This window comes from Pimephales promelas, chromosome 23, assembly GCF_988280905.1.
Source record: "Pimephales promelas chromosome 23, fPimPro1.hap1.1, whole genome shotgun sequence".
In the NCBI taxonomy this organism is placed as follows: Eukaryota; Metazoa; Chordata; class Actinopteri; order Cypriniformes; family Leuciscidae; genus Pimephales; species Pimephales promelas.
Window position 1 is genome coordinate 18,212,323 of NC_142791.1, and position 14,884 is coordinate 18,227,206.

Consider the following 14,884-nt stretch of genomic DNA (forward strand, 5'->3'; position numbering starts at 1 on the left):
CGCTTGCGTTGCTCAATGCTGTCATGTCCTTTAAACAATAATTGACAAAGATACGTAATTGGTGACTTTTATTCACCTACGCCATCTCTTATTGAACAAACAATTTATAGTAGTGGGTTCAAGGCACTTAGAGAAGCTCAACTTTCCAAAGAACTTTTCTGAGAAATCGCAGAATTTCCATGTGCGCAATCTGTATAAACATGACGCCTACATATAAAGCGTCCGGCCCAACAAGCCCTCGTCCTCGAAACAAGCTCTTGACCATCTCTGCACACCAGATCTGTTCATACTGCACCCATCGAAGCATTGTTGCAATCATAACTCTCACTTTTTCTGCTGTTGAAATTCACTCCACAGAGGTGTCGTGATCCTGCGGTCTCGTGGAGGAATATGAATAATGACCATCATGTCAAAAGAGTCCATTCAAAAACAGCCTACGAGAATGAAAAGTAAAATGCATATAGTTAGGACGGAGATTCAACACAAAACACGGCAGACGTCACAAAAGAGTGTGTTTTTAGGTCCTTTTACTTTCTGTGAGTTTCTAGGAGGGGCAAAGCCTGAACTTGCAGCCTGTTCCAACTTGAAGAGATCAGAGCATTATCCACCGACTGCTCTTCCCTCAGATTTATTTGGGCTTTGTTGTCTTGGATACACACTACCCCTTATGGTCACATTTCTAGAGAATAGTATGTGCATATTTCATAACAATAAATCAAGAATTCTATAACTTTTTTAAAAACGTTTTAACTCTAGCAGTAATCTGGAAAATACCTTCTTTAAAAATACCAAACTTCAGTCAAGATGTACGACAGTTTTCATTTTCAGGTCTATGCTCAAAACGTGAGTAAATTGATTAGAACCACTGCATAAATACCATTTAGAACCCTAAAATAAATAGAGTTGTTATTGCCACGATAACCAAACCGAAAGACAGTCTTGAGGAAAGATTTGTTTCACATGCATCAACAGTGGTCTAATATGCAGGAGATCGTGTCTAGTGCAATGCCCATGTTTATAGTTATTTATATATCTTATATCATCATCTAGCCCTGTAAGTACTGCGAACCAACTTCACATCTCTCACTCCGTTTTGTTTTCTTGCAGAAAAGCACCTTTGATGAAGTAAATATTTTCTGAATTGTGGATGTGGGTGTTGAACGCAATAGAGCCAATTTGCAGGTGTATGTTTTACGTCGCCATAAAAGGTCATCAAAACCACAAAAAAAACATGACAAAAACTATAATTGTACGAGCATAATGTAAATATTATGATTAGCGTGAAAGCTAGCGTAAAACACCAGCCCTGCGCTCCACGCGCTCAAGTTACCGAGATGAAAAGGGCGAATGTTGAAGATGGCTCTCTCGTCCAGATGTCCGGCACGCTGTGTGTACGGCTCATAATGGACTGTTTTCTTTCAGCATTTCTGAAAGTGAAGTTGTTTGGGTTGTTTCATAAACACAGTTGTGACTGAAGGAAGAGCGCACTCAACAAAGCCCGACCGGGGCGCATCTCGCACACGCGCTCTGGATGTTTTTACCGCAGTGCTATCATCAGTTACTGACGGCTGAATATCATTACACCTCAAATCTTCAACAATCAAGAACATGTGCATGAAGACAGTCAATGTTTATGAGGGAGTTGCCATTAATACATTTCATTCTAAAATGTCCCAGTATGAGCCTCATCACAGAGTTTCCAGTAAAGTGAAATATAAAAAGCATGAGCAGACGATTCAGCAAGGCGCAGACAAAGGTCAATCCTCCAGCTGATGATTAAGGCTCATTACATATACAGGCAATACATCTTATTAATAATATGTTGTGACTTTATAGTGATGTGGAATATAAAGGGCAGTTTGTATTTTACTACATGAAATAGTTGTTTTGAACGTAGATAAAATCAAGCTGCTCTGAGATGTGACTGTTTACAACAGGATAACAGAAAATAAAAAGGAAAGGAGCATTTCCTACTATGACACACATACACACTGTCTTGGCAATGTAACAAGGGTCTAATGTCAGTTAGAATGTGGTGTAACTATGCTAGGATCTGCCAATGATTTTAGAGAGACTGCTAATCTTTCACTGCATTGGTGTCATTTGGTAAGGGATTTCTTTGGATTAGCTTGATGTTATATGTTATGTAATCTCACAGTAGAAATCTAGTCTAGTCCACCAAAGACGGCTTAGTTGTTCACTCCAAAACTCAGGTGCCGCATAAGAAGAAAACATTGACAAATTAGCCTGACAGTTCAAACAGTGCAGGCATATAGTGGAAGGCCGTGGCTGCAAAGACACAGATACAACATTGATGGACCCCTGGAGTATGACAACGACATCATCTTCAGGTACCTTGGAACTTTAGGTATATATACTGTAAATATACATACAAGACAAAACAAGTCAATCCTGTTTCTTGTCATTCACTACTACTTCCACAAGTTTTTCACGTCTTTTGGTCGATTTAGTCAAAAGCAGTTTAAGGTACCTGAAAATGATGTTGTTGTCATATTAACAGGTCTGTCCCGTCCACGGTGTGTATCTGGTCCATCAGCGCCTGTATCTGTGTCTTTACTGTGACAGCCTCATACATGAACAATCGCGGCCAAACCCTTCCACTATACGCCTGCACTGTTTGAACTGTCAGGCTTAAATTTGTCAATGTTTCTTTTATTTTATGATTAATGACATTTTCTCTTCATATGAACAAAGGTTAAGTTTGTCTATATGTGACATGAATGTTTATATATGGGCATAAAAAATCACACTTTACAATGTGGTCTCATTTGTTAATACTGCATTAGTTCACATGAACTATATGAGAAATATATTTTTACAGCAGTCTTAACCTTTATTAAAGATAGTTAATGAAATTACAATTGCAATTGTTTGTTCATGTTAGTTCACAGAGCAGTAATGTTTTACTTTTGTTAAAGGAGCATTTCACCCATTTCAACATTAATCTTTACTGAAAGTGGATCATATATGTAGTCGAAATATAAAAGATTTCTTTTTTAACCGAGGGGCGCATTTGTATGTAAGACAACAACTCCCACAATGCACCACATTGCACAGTTCTGCAAGCCATACCCACTAATCCGGAACAGCGCAAACAGAGAAATCACTCTTGCGCAGGCACGTGTACACATAGACATCAAAGGAGGCTTGAGCACCTGCCCTTTTTATTCCTGGAGAGAAAGTGCCCTTTTTTCTGGGGTGCTTTTTTAATTTTCGAAAAATAATATATATTCCTGTTTGCGCACAGCTTCCCTGTCAAACAAATATATTTGTTGAATAGTAAATATCAGGTCTGAAGCGCCGATCAAGAGTTAACGCGTTTGCTCTAGTGAGCTCGCGCTACGCCGCCGTTTGGACTTTGAGGCGAGCGGATAAACAGTCTGTGAAATGCGTGCGGTTCAAATGAGTTTCTTTTCGCTTTTTGCACAAACGTTATCGAACATTTATCAAACTCGATATTGATATCGACGATATTTGACTCGAAATTGAATTAAAAAAATATCAATTTAAGACGTGGCTGAACGTAATTTATGAAGTTGTATGGAAAATCCGGACGTTTTTATGACTTTTTATGGCCTAAAATTCTTAATAAAGTTAATGACTAGAATACATCAAGAGTCTTTCCCCCTGAAATTTAGAAATCTAAATTGGTGAATTTAGAAGAAATCTGCAAACAGAGGATAAAACAAACTCCATCAAATGTGGATTTTTAAGGTTTTATTTGATGATGATGATCCAGTCCTCCCTCAAATGTGAAACTAAAGGCTGGTTAAAATTGTCGGCCAATATTCCAAACCTGAGAGATCCCACACAACGGCGATAAAACAAATCACGGGTCAAACAGTTTTGGTCGTACAGTGTGTGGTGCACAGCCACACGGCAAAATCAACACAAAATCAACCGTTTTTTTTTTGTTTTTTTTACGAAAAAAAAAAAAACATCCACTGGACTTTCTGGTGCGCCATACCGCTGGGCGCCGGCTGTTTTGATTTTGTTACCCGCCAGAGCTTCCTCTGCGCCTCATCACCTCGCTTTCTGATTGGCTACACACCACAGTTCACAGGCTGCGTGCTCGTTCGTCCCCAGGGGACACCACACATGAGGAGAAATCGGGCCAAAAAAATCCAACATGTTGGATATCCCCGATTTGAGATTGGAGTGCTCCCGGCATCCTTCCGAGCAGACAAGAGGAGTCTTAACACACCACACACGGCAGGAATGTCTGATCAGATTATTTTATGGTAATCGGAGCATGCTTAAGATTGTCGGAAGGGGTGAATCGGGGCTAAAATCTGCCTAATAATCCTGCCGTGTGAACCAGGCTAAATTCCATGTTACCATCAATTGTATCTAGGGATGCACCGAATATTCGGCCACCGAAAATTTTCGGCCGAAAATGGCCCAAAAGTGCATTTTCGGTTTTCGGCCGAAAGACTTTTATCACCGAAATAATACGGCCGAAATGTTGTCATGACGCAAACAGAAACCGCGACCTGCACGTGCTTGTCTGAAGCACCATGTCTGCGGTGCGGACGTATTTCAGTGTATCTGAAACCGCGAGGAGACGGAAGCCTTTATCCACTGCTCTAAACAATGCGCGCCGCCATGACAACGACTCCGGTAATGCCTCAACCGTTTGGAGCGGTGCGCGCGCTGTCTGTGGAGACACGCGCTGCGGAGGCAGGCGAAAGTAAACAAGGCAGCGCGAGTCTCCACAGACAGCGCCACACCGCTCCAAACTGCGTTTTTGAAAGGCTCGCCGTTGTACTATTCCTTAAAACAACAGGGGACGACTCAAGTAACTGTCATCTAACCAGGAATCGGTGAGAAGAAGAAAGATAAACACATGACAATGTTTATTTTTTTAGTATTCCACCACCAATACAAAAATAATCATGTTAAACCCAGTAAACCCTGAGATTATTACTTGTGACATTACAAATAGGCTAATATATATGAGGACATGTATGTAACGTTATAGAACTAACGTTAAATTAATGCTCTCTTAAATATGTTCTACATCCCTTAAACATGTTTAGTGTTTCACTGAACAGGCTTTTTATGGTTTTGTATGCTAAATTTTTTAAATGTAAGCAACTAATTTAGACTTGAAACTAGGTGCTGGTGTGATGAGAAGTTCATGCTCGACTTTGTTTTTATGAGAGAACATTTAATTTTAAAACCTTTCTGCAGGCCATATTATTATTTAATGTACACATGAGTGGGGTGAATTTTATTTTATACGGTGCATTGTGCTAAATAAATATTTGTAATTGATTTATTCTTTGAAAATGTTATATTAATTTATGCAATTGTAATGCCTTGATTTTAGTAAAGTTTGTACACAGTCATAATAGCCATAAATGCAATGATACTAATAATTGGCATAATTTCTTTCGGTGTTTCGGTTTTCGGCCTTGGTTTCCTCTTTTTCGGTTTTCGGTTTCGGCCAAGAATTTTCATTTCGGTGCATCCCTAATTGTATCAAATATAGACTTGATTGAAACTAGTAGCATAGAAAACATGCTTATTGTGGCATGGTTTCCTTTGCTGCTCAATAAACCTGGTGAATACTAGGGAGAACATTGGTTTCTGTGTGAAATGATTATTTTGTAGACATATTTTGAAAATGAAACAATTGCTTGAGTTTGAGGGAGATAAAATTAACTTTAATACATTTTATAAAAAGTCAAGGTTGTGTTAATATATGCAGTATACTTTTTTGTTTAAAAAAAGTAAAAAGAGAAAAAAAATGTAATTATGAGAAGTGCCCTTTTTTTCCACTTGAGCCCCTGCCCCTCAATATGTCTCTTGCGTCAACCCGGTCTCATCCCAAATCGTCATATAACTGACGTTTTGGGACGTCTTTTGACCATACGTCAATATTCGCCTTTTTAGGGCCCCCTTAAACGTCGGTAGATGAGGTTATGGGATCCTAACTCTACCCCATACCTAAACTTAACCCTAAACCTAACCCGTCACCTAACTGACGTTAAAGGTAAAGCGTCAGTTGTATGACGGCCCGGGATCGCCATCTACCGACGTTTAAGGGGGCCCTAAAAAGGCGGATATTGACGTATGGTCAAAATACGTCCCAAAACGTCAGTTATATGACGATTTGGGATGAGACTGTGTTACTTGCGTCTACAAGGCTAACGTTAGCTGTCACCAGAGTTTGAGATTCATTTCGATCAGGACGATCGAGGGCGAGGGACATAAGAGGACGGGGTGAGGCTGGTGGCGTGAGTGATAATGAAAGACACCTATGAGGTGCGCGCCGGTCTCGCGTCTCTCACGGAGGAGCGAATGCAATGGCATTGGCAAACTGTTACATTGTAAACTGACAATGCGTTGTAAACTGACAATGCGTTACATTGGCAAACTCATTAGTGAATTACTCCTCGTTTGTATTTATTTCTATATGGTGAATTACTGCATGATAGCTGGATGTTTAGTCAGGCGAAACTAGGATGGTTCACATCACAACACAAACGTCCGTGTGCTCATCTGATTCAAAGATTTCGTTCAGGAGAAATTGCCATTGTTGAAATTTTCTGCAGCAGACGGACTCTATCTGTGTACGTAGTTCACAGCGAGAGCAAATGCACCAGCAGTCTGTCCAGCTCGAGCTAGTCTGGGCTCCTCGACCGCGACAGGCAGCTGCCTACTGTTCTTCCATCAGCCTCAGCTGCTCTTCACAATATTGCGGCTCGTAAAGATAGCCACGAACATCGGATTTGAGCAGCAGAATTTCAAAATTCTCTTTTAGTTTACTGTTTTTTTCTTCTGCCATTATCATGCTTCCTATCTCCACAGCACTTGTTAACTTAGCTTCCAAACAAGATGGCTGATATTGATTCAGTATCTGCAAGTGAAGTCCCACCCACTGATCAGTAATAGGCCTGTTTTTAAATCATAATAAGCAGGAAGTAAAACACTTAACCATCTCAGGGGAAAATAAGGGAATAAACTATGACCATTCAAATATATGACTGGGTTTCTAAAGATAAGCTTAATGCGAATGGGTGAAGTGTCCCTTTAAGTGTAATAATGTATTAGTAAATGTAGAACTAAGATTTTAAGATTAATAGATGTTGCACAAGTACATTCAATAATAATTGTTAATAGTCAAAATAAGTGTGAGTGTGGTTTTCTGTACTATTGCAATACTTTATTGTTTATATCAGAAATAGCTCTTGATTTTAAAGCACTGGACAAAACTTTTCTATAACTAGTCCATCATTTCTCTAACCTGCCACTCATCTAACTGGTGAGATGAGTAAATTTACAGACATCTACTGCAATAAATGAACTCAACCTCTACCTATAATCAACTGAGTCAGTTGTGTATCCTATATGAGTTCACTGTAAATCATAAACATCACAAACAGACAACATTTAAACAGTTAATATATCAGATTATCTCAAGATGGAAATGTACACATCAAACAGAGAGTGTTTTAAAAGTGGAAGGTCTCTAAAAGCCTGACTCATTTCAGGTTTGTGTTGATGTTACTCATATCGACCAGATTTAAATCCAGTGAAACATCTGACCTAAAATGACCTCCTAAACCTCCCCCACTAGATCCTTTTTTTCACTCAGATATACTGTAATGTACATCCTCTTGAAACTTGACATAGACAAGTGTAAACAGCAGAAGGGACCCAAACAGATTAAAGCCCACCACCTGCGCGGCCTCATCATGCGATGCGTTGTGCGTGTTGCTGAGCTCCAGAAGAGGCGGATGGGTGACTTACAACAGGATATGACCTTCAAACAAACCCACTCATCCCTGAGGAAACGTCCCGTAATCTTCAGATTAACTCCAGCACTTCACTTACAACCCTCCCCGATGACAATATGAGATGAAAGACAATCAAACAAACATAAAACCTGGAAATGGAGCGTTTAAAGTAACTCCTGATATAAACCGTCCTAGATACAAGTCCATTCATTTAGCCGTTTGCCATCTAAAACTGAAACTCTGTTCTAGTGAATGGACACAGGAGAGGAATCATCAAACTGGTTTCAATGTAGTGAATGATTTCACAGACTTGTGCTGATTAACAACCTCAAAGCTAATCATGCATGACATATAAAACTGCCTGCACGTGTGTACAGTCAAACCAACATTTATTCAGACACCTTCAACGTTCTCATATTATCACAGTTATTCACTATAGTTTAGAAAATAGTTTGGAAATAAATGAGACGAATTATCAGATCAGTGGATATTTCACTGGTTTTGTCCATCCTTCTGTTAGACATGAATTATGTTGAATACCTGTCAGCTGTTAAATTTAACTAAACAATTAGTTAATAGCAGTTTAGTACGGAAGCCCTGAACCGCAACCTAAAAAAAAAAAAATCAGAAAAAAAAATCTGTAAAAAAAAAAAATCTAGCATTTCGAGATTAAAGTCGAAACATTTCGAGATTAAAGTCGAAACATTTCGAGATTAAAGTCGAAACATTTCGAGTTTAAAGTCGAAACATTTCAAGAATAAAGTCGAAATATTTCGAGATTAAAGTCGAAACATTTTGAGAGACGAGAACCGTCTTCTGTAGAAGCTGCGCGTGTTTGCTTGCCATTGTCTCACATTGCCGCACACACAGGCATTCATAGTGGCCAATAGCGAGTTTCACACTGTGTGTGTGTGTGTGTGTGTGAGTTTTGTTTCATCAAAGGAAATTCAACAGGTGCTAATCTACCAGCATTAGGCTACCATTATAGGACGTTATAAAATATACTGTGCCGGAATAGACTTTAGCCTATAGGAAAACCAACACGGAAAACACTTTTCAGACTGATGGAGAAATCCAGCTTTATGAATGAATGAATAGGGCATTTATATAGCGCTTTCATATAGACGAATCCGGCGAAACTACCGGAAGTAAGCGGGGCGCCATTACTGAGCTGTTGCTGGGTAGCGTTGCGCCATTGCCTCCTATTGTTTTAGTTGCAACTTGCGTCCACTGGAATAAACAGCCCGCGATTTACGACTGTCACTAACGTTACAACGTTATCCCTTGTATAATATCGAGTGGGTAAACAGTTTCCGTTATAAATTGTTTCAATGGTGGCAGTAAAATTTCAATTTTGAAGAGAAAACACTGTGAATACCCCGGGTCGACTGCCCCTGTCTGGTGCCGTACGGTTTACAGATTTCCTGGGCGAGTACAAGACGCGGACATTCGCGTAAAATAACAATTATTTAATGACATAAGTAAAAAAATATATAATAAATATGTGATATAGTGATCAGCAAAATCTCCTCTCTTGCTATTTTTTCTATTCAATTAACATGCTATGGTCATTAAATGGCTTTCCTGAGCTAAATGTAGCGTTATGTGACATAATTGTTTTCCTGCTGTTATATTGACCTCTTTCCATGGTTTAAAAACACTAATTGGTCGATATTATGTATACTTTCTAGCTGTAACGTTACCTTACCCTTGCCTGTTGCAATGTGAAAATGAGATAAATAATGGACACAAATGAAAAACATGAATTCATTTATTTATTTATTGTTGCCAAATGGACAGATCTTTTTATAGTTTCCTCGTTAGCAAACGTTAGCCTAGCTAGCTTGCCAAGCTATTTTCATAAATAACGTTAATCATAAAGATCGTTTGTACCTTCATCTGTGACTGGAAGCCACTGCAGTCACATATCAAACCAACAAGTCATTCTGCCTGACTGTAGCGGTCATCGAGGGTGAGTTCGCGTTATCACCGAGGTTTGTTTACATACCGGTGCATATGTCTATATGCCTGTGTAACAGCTCAGTAATGGCGTCGCCACAAGATGGCAGCCTACACAGAACGCTCGTCGGATTCGTCTATATGCCTACACTCAAAGTGCTTTACAATCATATCAGAGAATCTCTCCTCAAACATAAGGTTATTAAATCTTAGGAAATCACAGAATCAGGCCAAATGATTGGATACAGAATGATGCACTTAAAATGTATCCAGAGCGTATTTACGGTGAAGAGGGAGACCGAACAGTTACTGTTGTGTTCTCGACCCAGATAGTGTTGACTAGACGATCACGAAAACACCTCAGAAACACTGCCACTAGCACGTGTGACGTGTGTAGAATTTTGTTGAAAGCCCAGATAAAAGTAAAAAGCTACTATTTTGTGTTTATCCATGGCAGTTCGACTTCACACACACACACACACACACACACACACGCGCGCGCGCTCTGAGCCAGTGGACGCTCACTGTTATTATGAATGCACAATATTTCGACTTTAATCTCGAAACATTTTGACTTTAATCTCGAAACATTTCGACTTTAATCTCGAAACATTTCGACTTTAATCTCGAAATGCTAGATTTTTTTTTTTACAGATTTTTTTTTTTTTACGATTTTTTTTTTTTTTACTGACTTTTTTTTTTTTTTAGGTTGCGGTTCAGGGCTTCCGTAGTTTAGCTCAACCAGTGACCAAATAATACTTCATGTTGTTCAGTCTGTGTGTAAAAAGAGCATTAGCAATTAAAGCAAAAAACACTCAATAAAACATGATCAGGTCAGAATCATTTTTGGCCCCAAATTTGATGAAGAATATTTGGGCATACTTATGTCACAGTTTACTTTATTTTGCTCTCCTCACGTGCATGAACTATATGTCCTGCACCCACTAGTAAAAGTATCAAAAATTATATCTGGTGTCAGAATGTTAAATGCAATTAAGATCAAAGTGTAGAAAAGTTTGTGTAGAATTTTTTTTTTCTTTTCTAATTCAATAAAACAAAAGGAACCCCCCAATTTTAACTCCTGATTCTTATTAACCCCTATGGGGATTCAGGACCCCGGCCTCCACAATCCTGTCCCCTCCTCCTCAATCCAACAGCATTTTCTGTTTATATGGCCTGTGGCATCTATTTATAGAGACATTAGAAAGCATGAGTTCATTATTTTTCTTCCTGATATTGAAGGGTGTTTCCATTCTCCTGCCTGGAGACGTGGGTGAAACAGCAGATTAGAGCATTCGCTGAACACATCTCCACCAATATCATTTGTTTTAAATAGATCTGTATGACAGAAGGTCAAACAAACAGCTCTCTCCACGTACTCTCATTGCGAACGTCACAGTGATATCAGTCAAGATTTGTTCTGGACTTTTTCACTGCACTTCACCTATTGTATGTTGTGAATAACAAACGGCGTGCGTGCTTTAAATGACAAACTAACTACTTTTGCGATATTTCTTTGAGAAAGTTTGTGTGGATATGTTTGGAGGTTCAAACATCTCTGAACGAACAAGATAAAGAGCGACAGAGGCCGGATCATATTCATCTTAGTATGGCTTTAGATCAGAAGTGTTAGTAAGAGAAGACAGTTCCCTCTGCTGGAAGCACTGAGCAACAGATTCAGGAGCTGATGACATTATGCAAGGAGCACTGATCTCAGAACAGATATTTTAGTGTTCAAACTTATCTAAAATAAATTAGTTGAGGCCCTGTACAGCATAGATACACTTCATGTAAAAATGGCCATATGCCTACAGTGCTGTTATTTTTAACTAAAACTATCAAAAATAGTTTTTTCGGTATTTTAAATAAATCTGAAACACACACACACACACACACACACACACACACACACATATATATATATATATATATATATTAAATGCTAAAGTTTAAAATAAATAAAATTACAAATGCTGAATTGTAACTAACCGAAGTAATAAATTAATAAAACTAAACTTGAAATAAAATAAATTAAAGCTAAACAGAATTCAAGCTAATTAAAAATTATAAATATTCGATCAAATTTATATTGTATTTGCTTCAAGCTACAAAAAAAAAAGTTTCAGCTGTTTTTAGATTCTGTTTTCAGAATCAATTCAAACTTCTTTCGAACCGTAGAAACTGTAGATGCAAATACAACAATTGTTAGTTTTTGACTCTTCTGAGTCACATGGATGAAGTATTTACCACAGTGATAATGTGCAGTGTGTACTTACAGCTGTGCAGCCCTCGTTTAACAACAAAAACTGCAAAGACTTTAGGGAATGAAGTGCCTGAGAGGTCTTATGCATCCACAGCTGCCACATACAGAAGGAGAGAGACTGCACAAACACACACCACTGGTCCATCAGAGCATGAGCTAACAGGATTACTCCTTCATTCAATGGGTTTACAGTTTGAATGCATGTGTAAACTGGAAATAAAAACTCACATTCTACATCAGAGTCATTTACTGAATGTTTTAAATAAAAAAATACATGGAAAAATACATTTTGATACTCAGTCGATTGTACTCAGCAAATGGAGGCTAATATAGGATTAGAGTTTTAGAAGTTTTTATGAAATTAAGTATATTATATTATATTATTTAATTGTTTCAGCTGTTTTTATAGCCTGTTTTCTAATCTTCTTTAGGGCCAAAGAAAAAGCAAACCATTAACTGTATGCAAATACAACAATTGTTAGTTTCAGGGCTGTTCCTAGGCACATGGATAAAGTATTTACCACATGGATAATGTGCAGTGTGTACTTGCAGCTGCGCAGCGCTCGTTTAACAACAAAACGTGCCACCAGGACCAGCTGGGACCTAAACACAGTAAACAAGAAGGATGATCATCATGCTTAAGGCCACTGATCCTTCATTAGGCCAGAACCCAGAGGAGAACTGGCCCTTGACCGAGTCCAAGTTTTTTTTCTCCATTTCTGTCACTAATGGACTTTACATACTTGTCACTATTGTCTTTTGGCTTGCTTAGTTAGGGACACTTAATATTCAACAATGTTACTGATTTAACAGCACTGACACTATTGAATCAGAAACGTCTCAGGTTACGACTGTAACCCTGGTTCCCTGAGAAGGGGAACAAGACACTATGGGGAACCAATACTCAATACGGCATGCTGCCTCACTAGGCTGTGAAGATCCACACACATAGTGGGAAGCAGCAAAAATTGACTCTATGGACTACCCAGGTGGAGTCAAAGTGCATCAAACCTATGGGCACACCCCATGCCGCTCATATGGTGGCGCTACTCCCTAAGCCATAGTACCAGATACTAGGAAAACCCCCCAAGCTTTTATGCCAGGGGTATCCAAACCCGTTACCGGTTGCATAAAACACCTTAAGTTTTTCCCTTGAAGGATAATTCCGGTATTTAGCACTTTGAGTCTGTTTTCTAGGTTAATTTGGATGAACTAGAGAGGTGGACATGGAAATTTTCTGTCTCGACTTTCTGACTCCTCTAGAATCACCTTTGACTGCTTCAAAGTGGCTGTCTACTACGGGTATGCACAAACGTGTCCTTAAAACAACCCTTAACGTTCGTTTTCAAAACTGTGCAACTCACCAAGTGGTCACAGACTACAAAATAGACTCAAAGTGCTAAATACCGAATTATCCTGGTATAAGTATGAGACTTAAAGGGTACATATCATGCTTTTAAATCATTCATTTTTACTTATAAATCATACATTTGTGGTCTATAATATAAAGCATAACTGCAATGCTTGGGTCTGAATTCCTCATTATTATAGCTCAACAGGCCCGTTTTCTGATGTGCTTCTGTGAGCAAGTCGTTTCGAAGCGTCCCCCCCGCTCTTCAGGTCGCTGAGTTCACACTCGGTTCAACTCCCCGCGTTGGGCCATTATTGTAGTTTGATAAGAGGTATACGATTACTATAGCTTCTAAGAACATTTTTATTCACACGTTAATAAAATGTCAACAACGGAAGACTTGTCCATCAAGCCTAACATGTTCGAGCCAGAGCCAGCGAGTTGATAAAGACGACGACGAACCTGCAGAACAACGTCTTCATATGGATGCAGTGGTATGTAAGTTAAGTAAAGTTAACTATGTTGTGTTATTAGTGAAAGTCGACTATTTTCTCTTGTTAAAACAAGCACGCTGACAAGATAAATGTCTACGGTCTAATCTTACCACTAAAAATCTGTATTGATAATAATATGATAACTTACTTTTAGAAAAGCATCAGCAAACACAGCAGCTAAATGATAGAAGGAATTTACCCCTCATTCAGACGAAGTCGATCGGCAAACCCTTCTGTATACTGGTGGAGGTTGTTGAAGTGGGGATCCTTGAAGTGCTTCAGGTCACTACATCCAACAACTGTACGTTTTGACTTGCCCTCTCGTAACTTCTGCATCATTGAGCTTGGGGTGGATCACAGAGACTCACTAGTAGGCTAGACTTGTTTTTTTAAATACTGCACTTGGGTAGTGAAGCAAGTGCATTCTGGGAGTTGTTGTCTTTTATCCATACTGGCCAAAAATACATTTTCTTGCTTTTCTCAGTCTAGAAAGCTCCAAATTCAAAAATAATTTCACATTTCTTCTACATAAATGACCCATTTTAAATACAAATTCATCTTTCTAGAGGTGAAGTATCCCATTAAGGGTGTTGCATATGATCCCTTTAAAAGTTCTCTTAGCTAAGGGTTTCAAGATGGACCCAGGTTTTGCAGTTATAAAAATTTGATTGCTGCCATGGAAACGTTATTTGTTAAGTTTAACAGAAAACAGCATAACATGGATAAGGAAAACAAAAAAGAAAACCAAATATGAAAGTACCGTTCCAGGCGAGACAGAAACTCAAATTGATAGTTTACTCAAAATTGAAAATTCTGTCATCATACTCACCGTCACCTTCAATCATCATTAGAAACAAATGAAGATATTTAATATTCGCTCATCATTTCTGTCTATTTATTAAATGTTGAAAGGCATTAAAGTAATCCATATTAATCCAGGCTGTTTCAGAACCAATGAGGTTTGTTCTTGCGTGTGACGCACGTTTGAGCTTCTTAGGGTGTATGACGCTTCACCTAAATAAACCCTTAAGTAACATTTAACACCCTTAGG

The 14,884-nt window shown here is 38.7% G+C and overlaps 1 protein-coding gene and 1 long non-coding RNA gene across 11 annotated transcripts in view; both read right to left on the reverse strand.

Moving 5' to 3' along the window:
• Positions 1 to 14,884, reverse strand: part of nrg1 (neuregulin 1) — a 108,561-nt gene that overhangs the window by 68,894 nt on the left and 24,783 nt on the right. The window lies entirely within an intron of this gene.
• On the reverse strand, positions 56 to 14,187 carry LOC148969434 (uncharacterized). Of its 2 annotated transcripts, XR_016149676.1 has the most exons (3): positions 14,033 to 14,187; positions 12,002 to 12,106; positions 56 to 434 (listed from the first exon to the last, which is right to left on the reverse strand). It is a non-coding gene; the product is annotated as an uncharacterized LOC148969434 (long non-coding RNA). The 2 variants fall into 2 exon arrangements; XR_016149674.1 differs by lacking the exon at positions 12,002 to 12,106.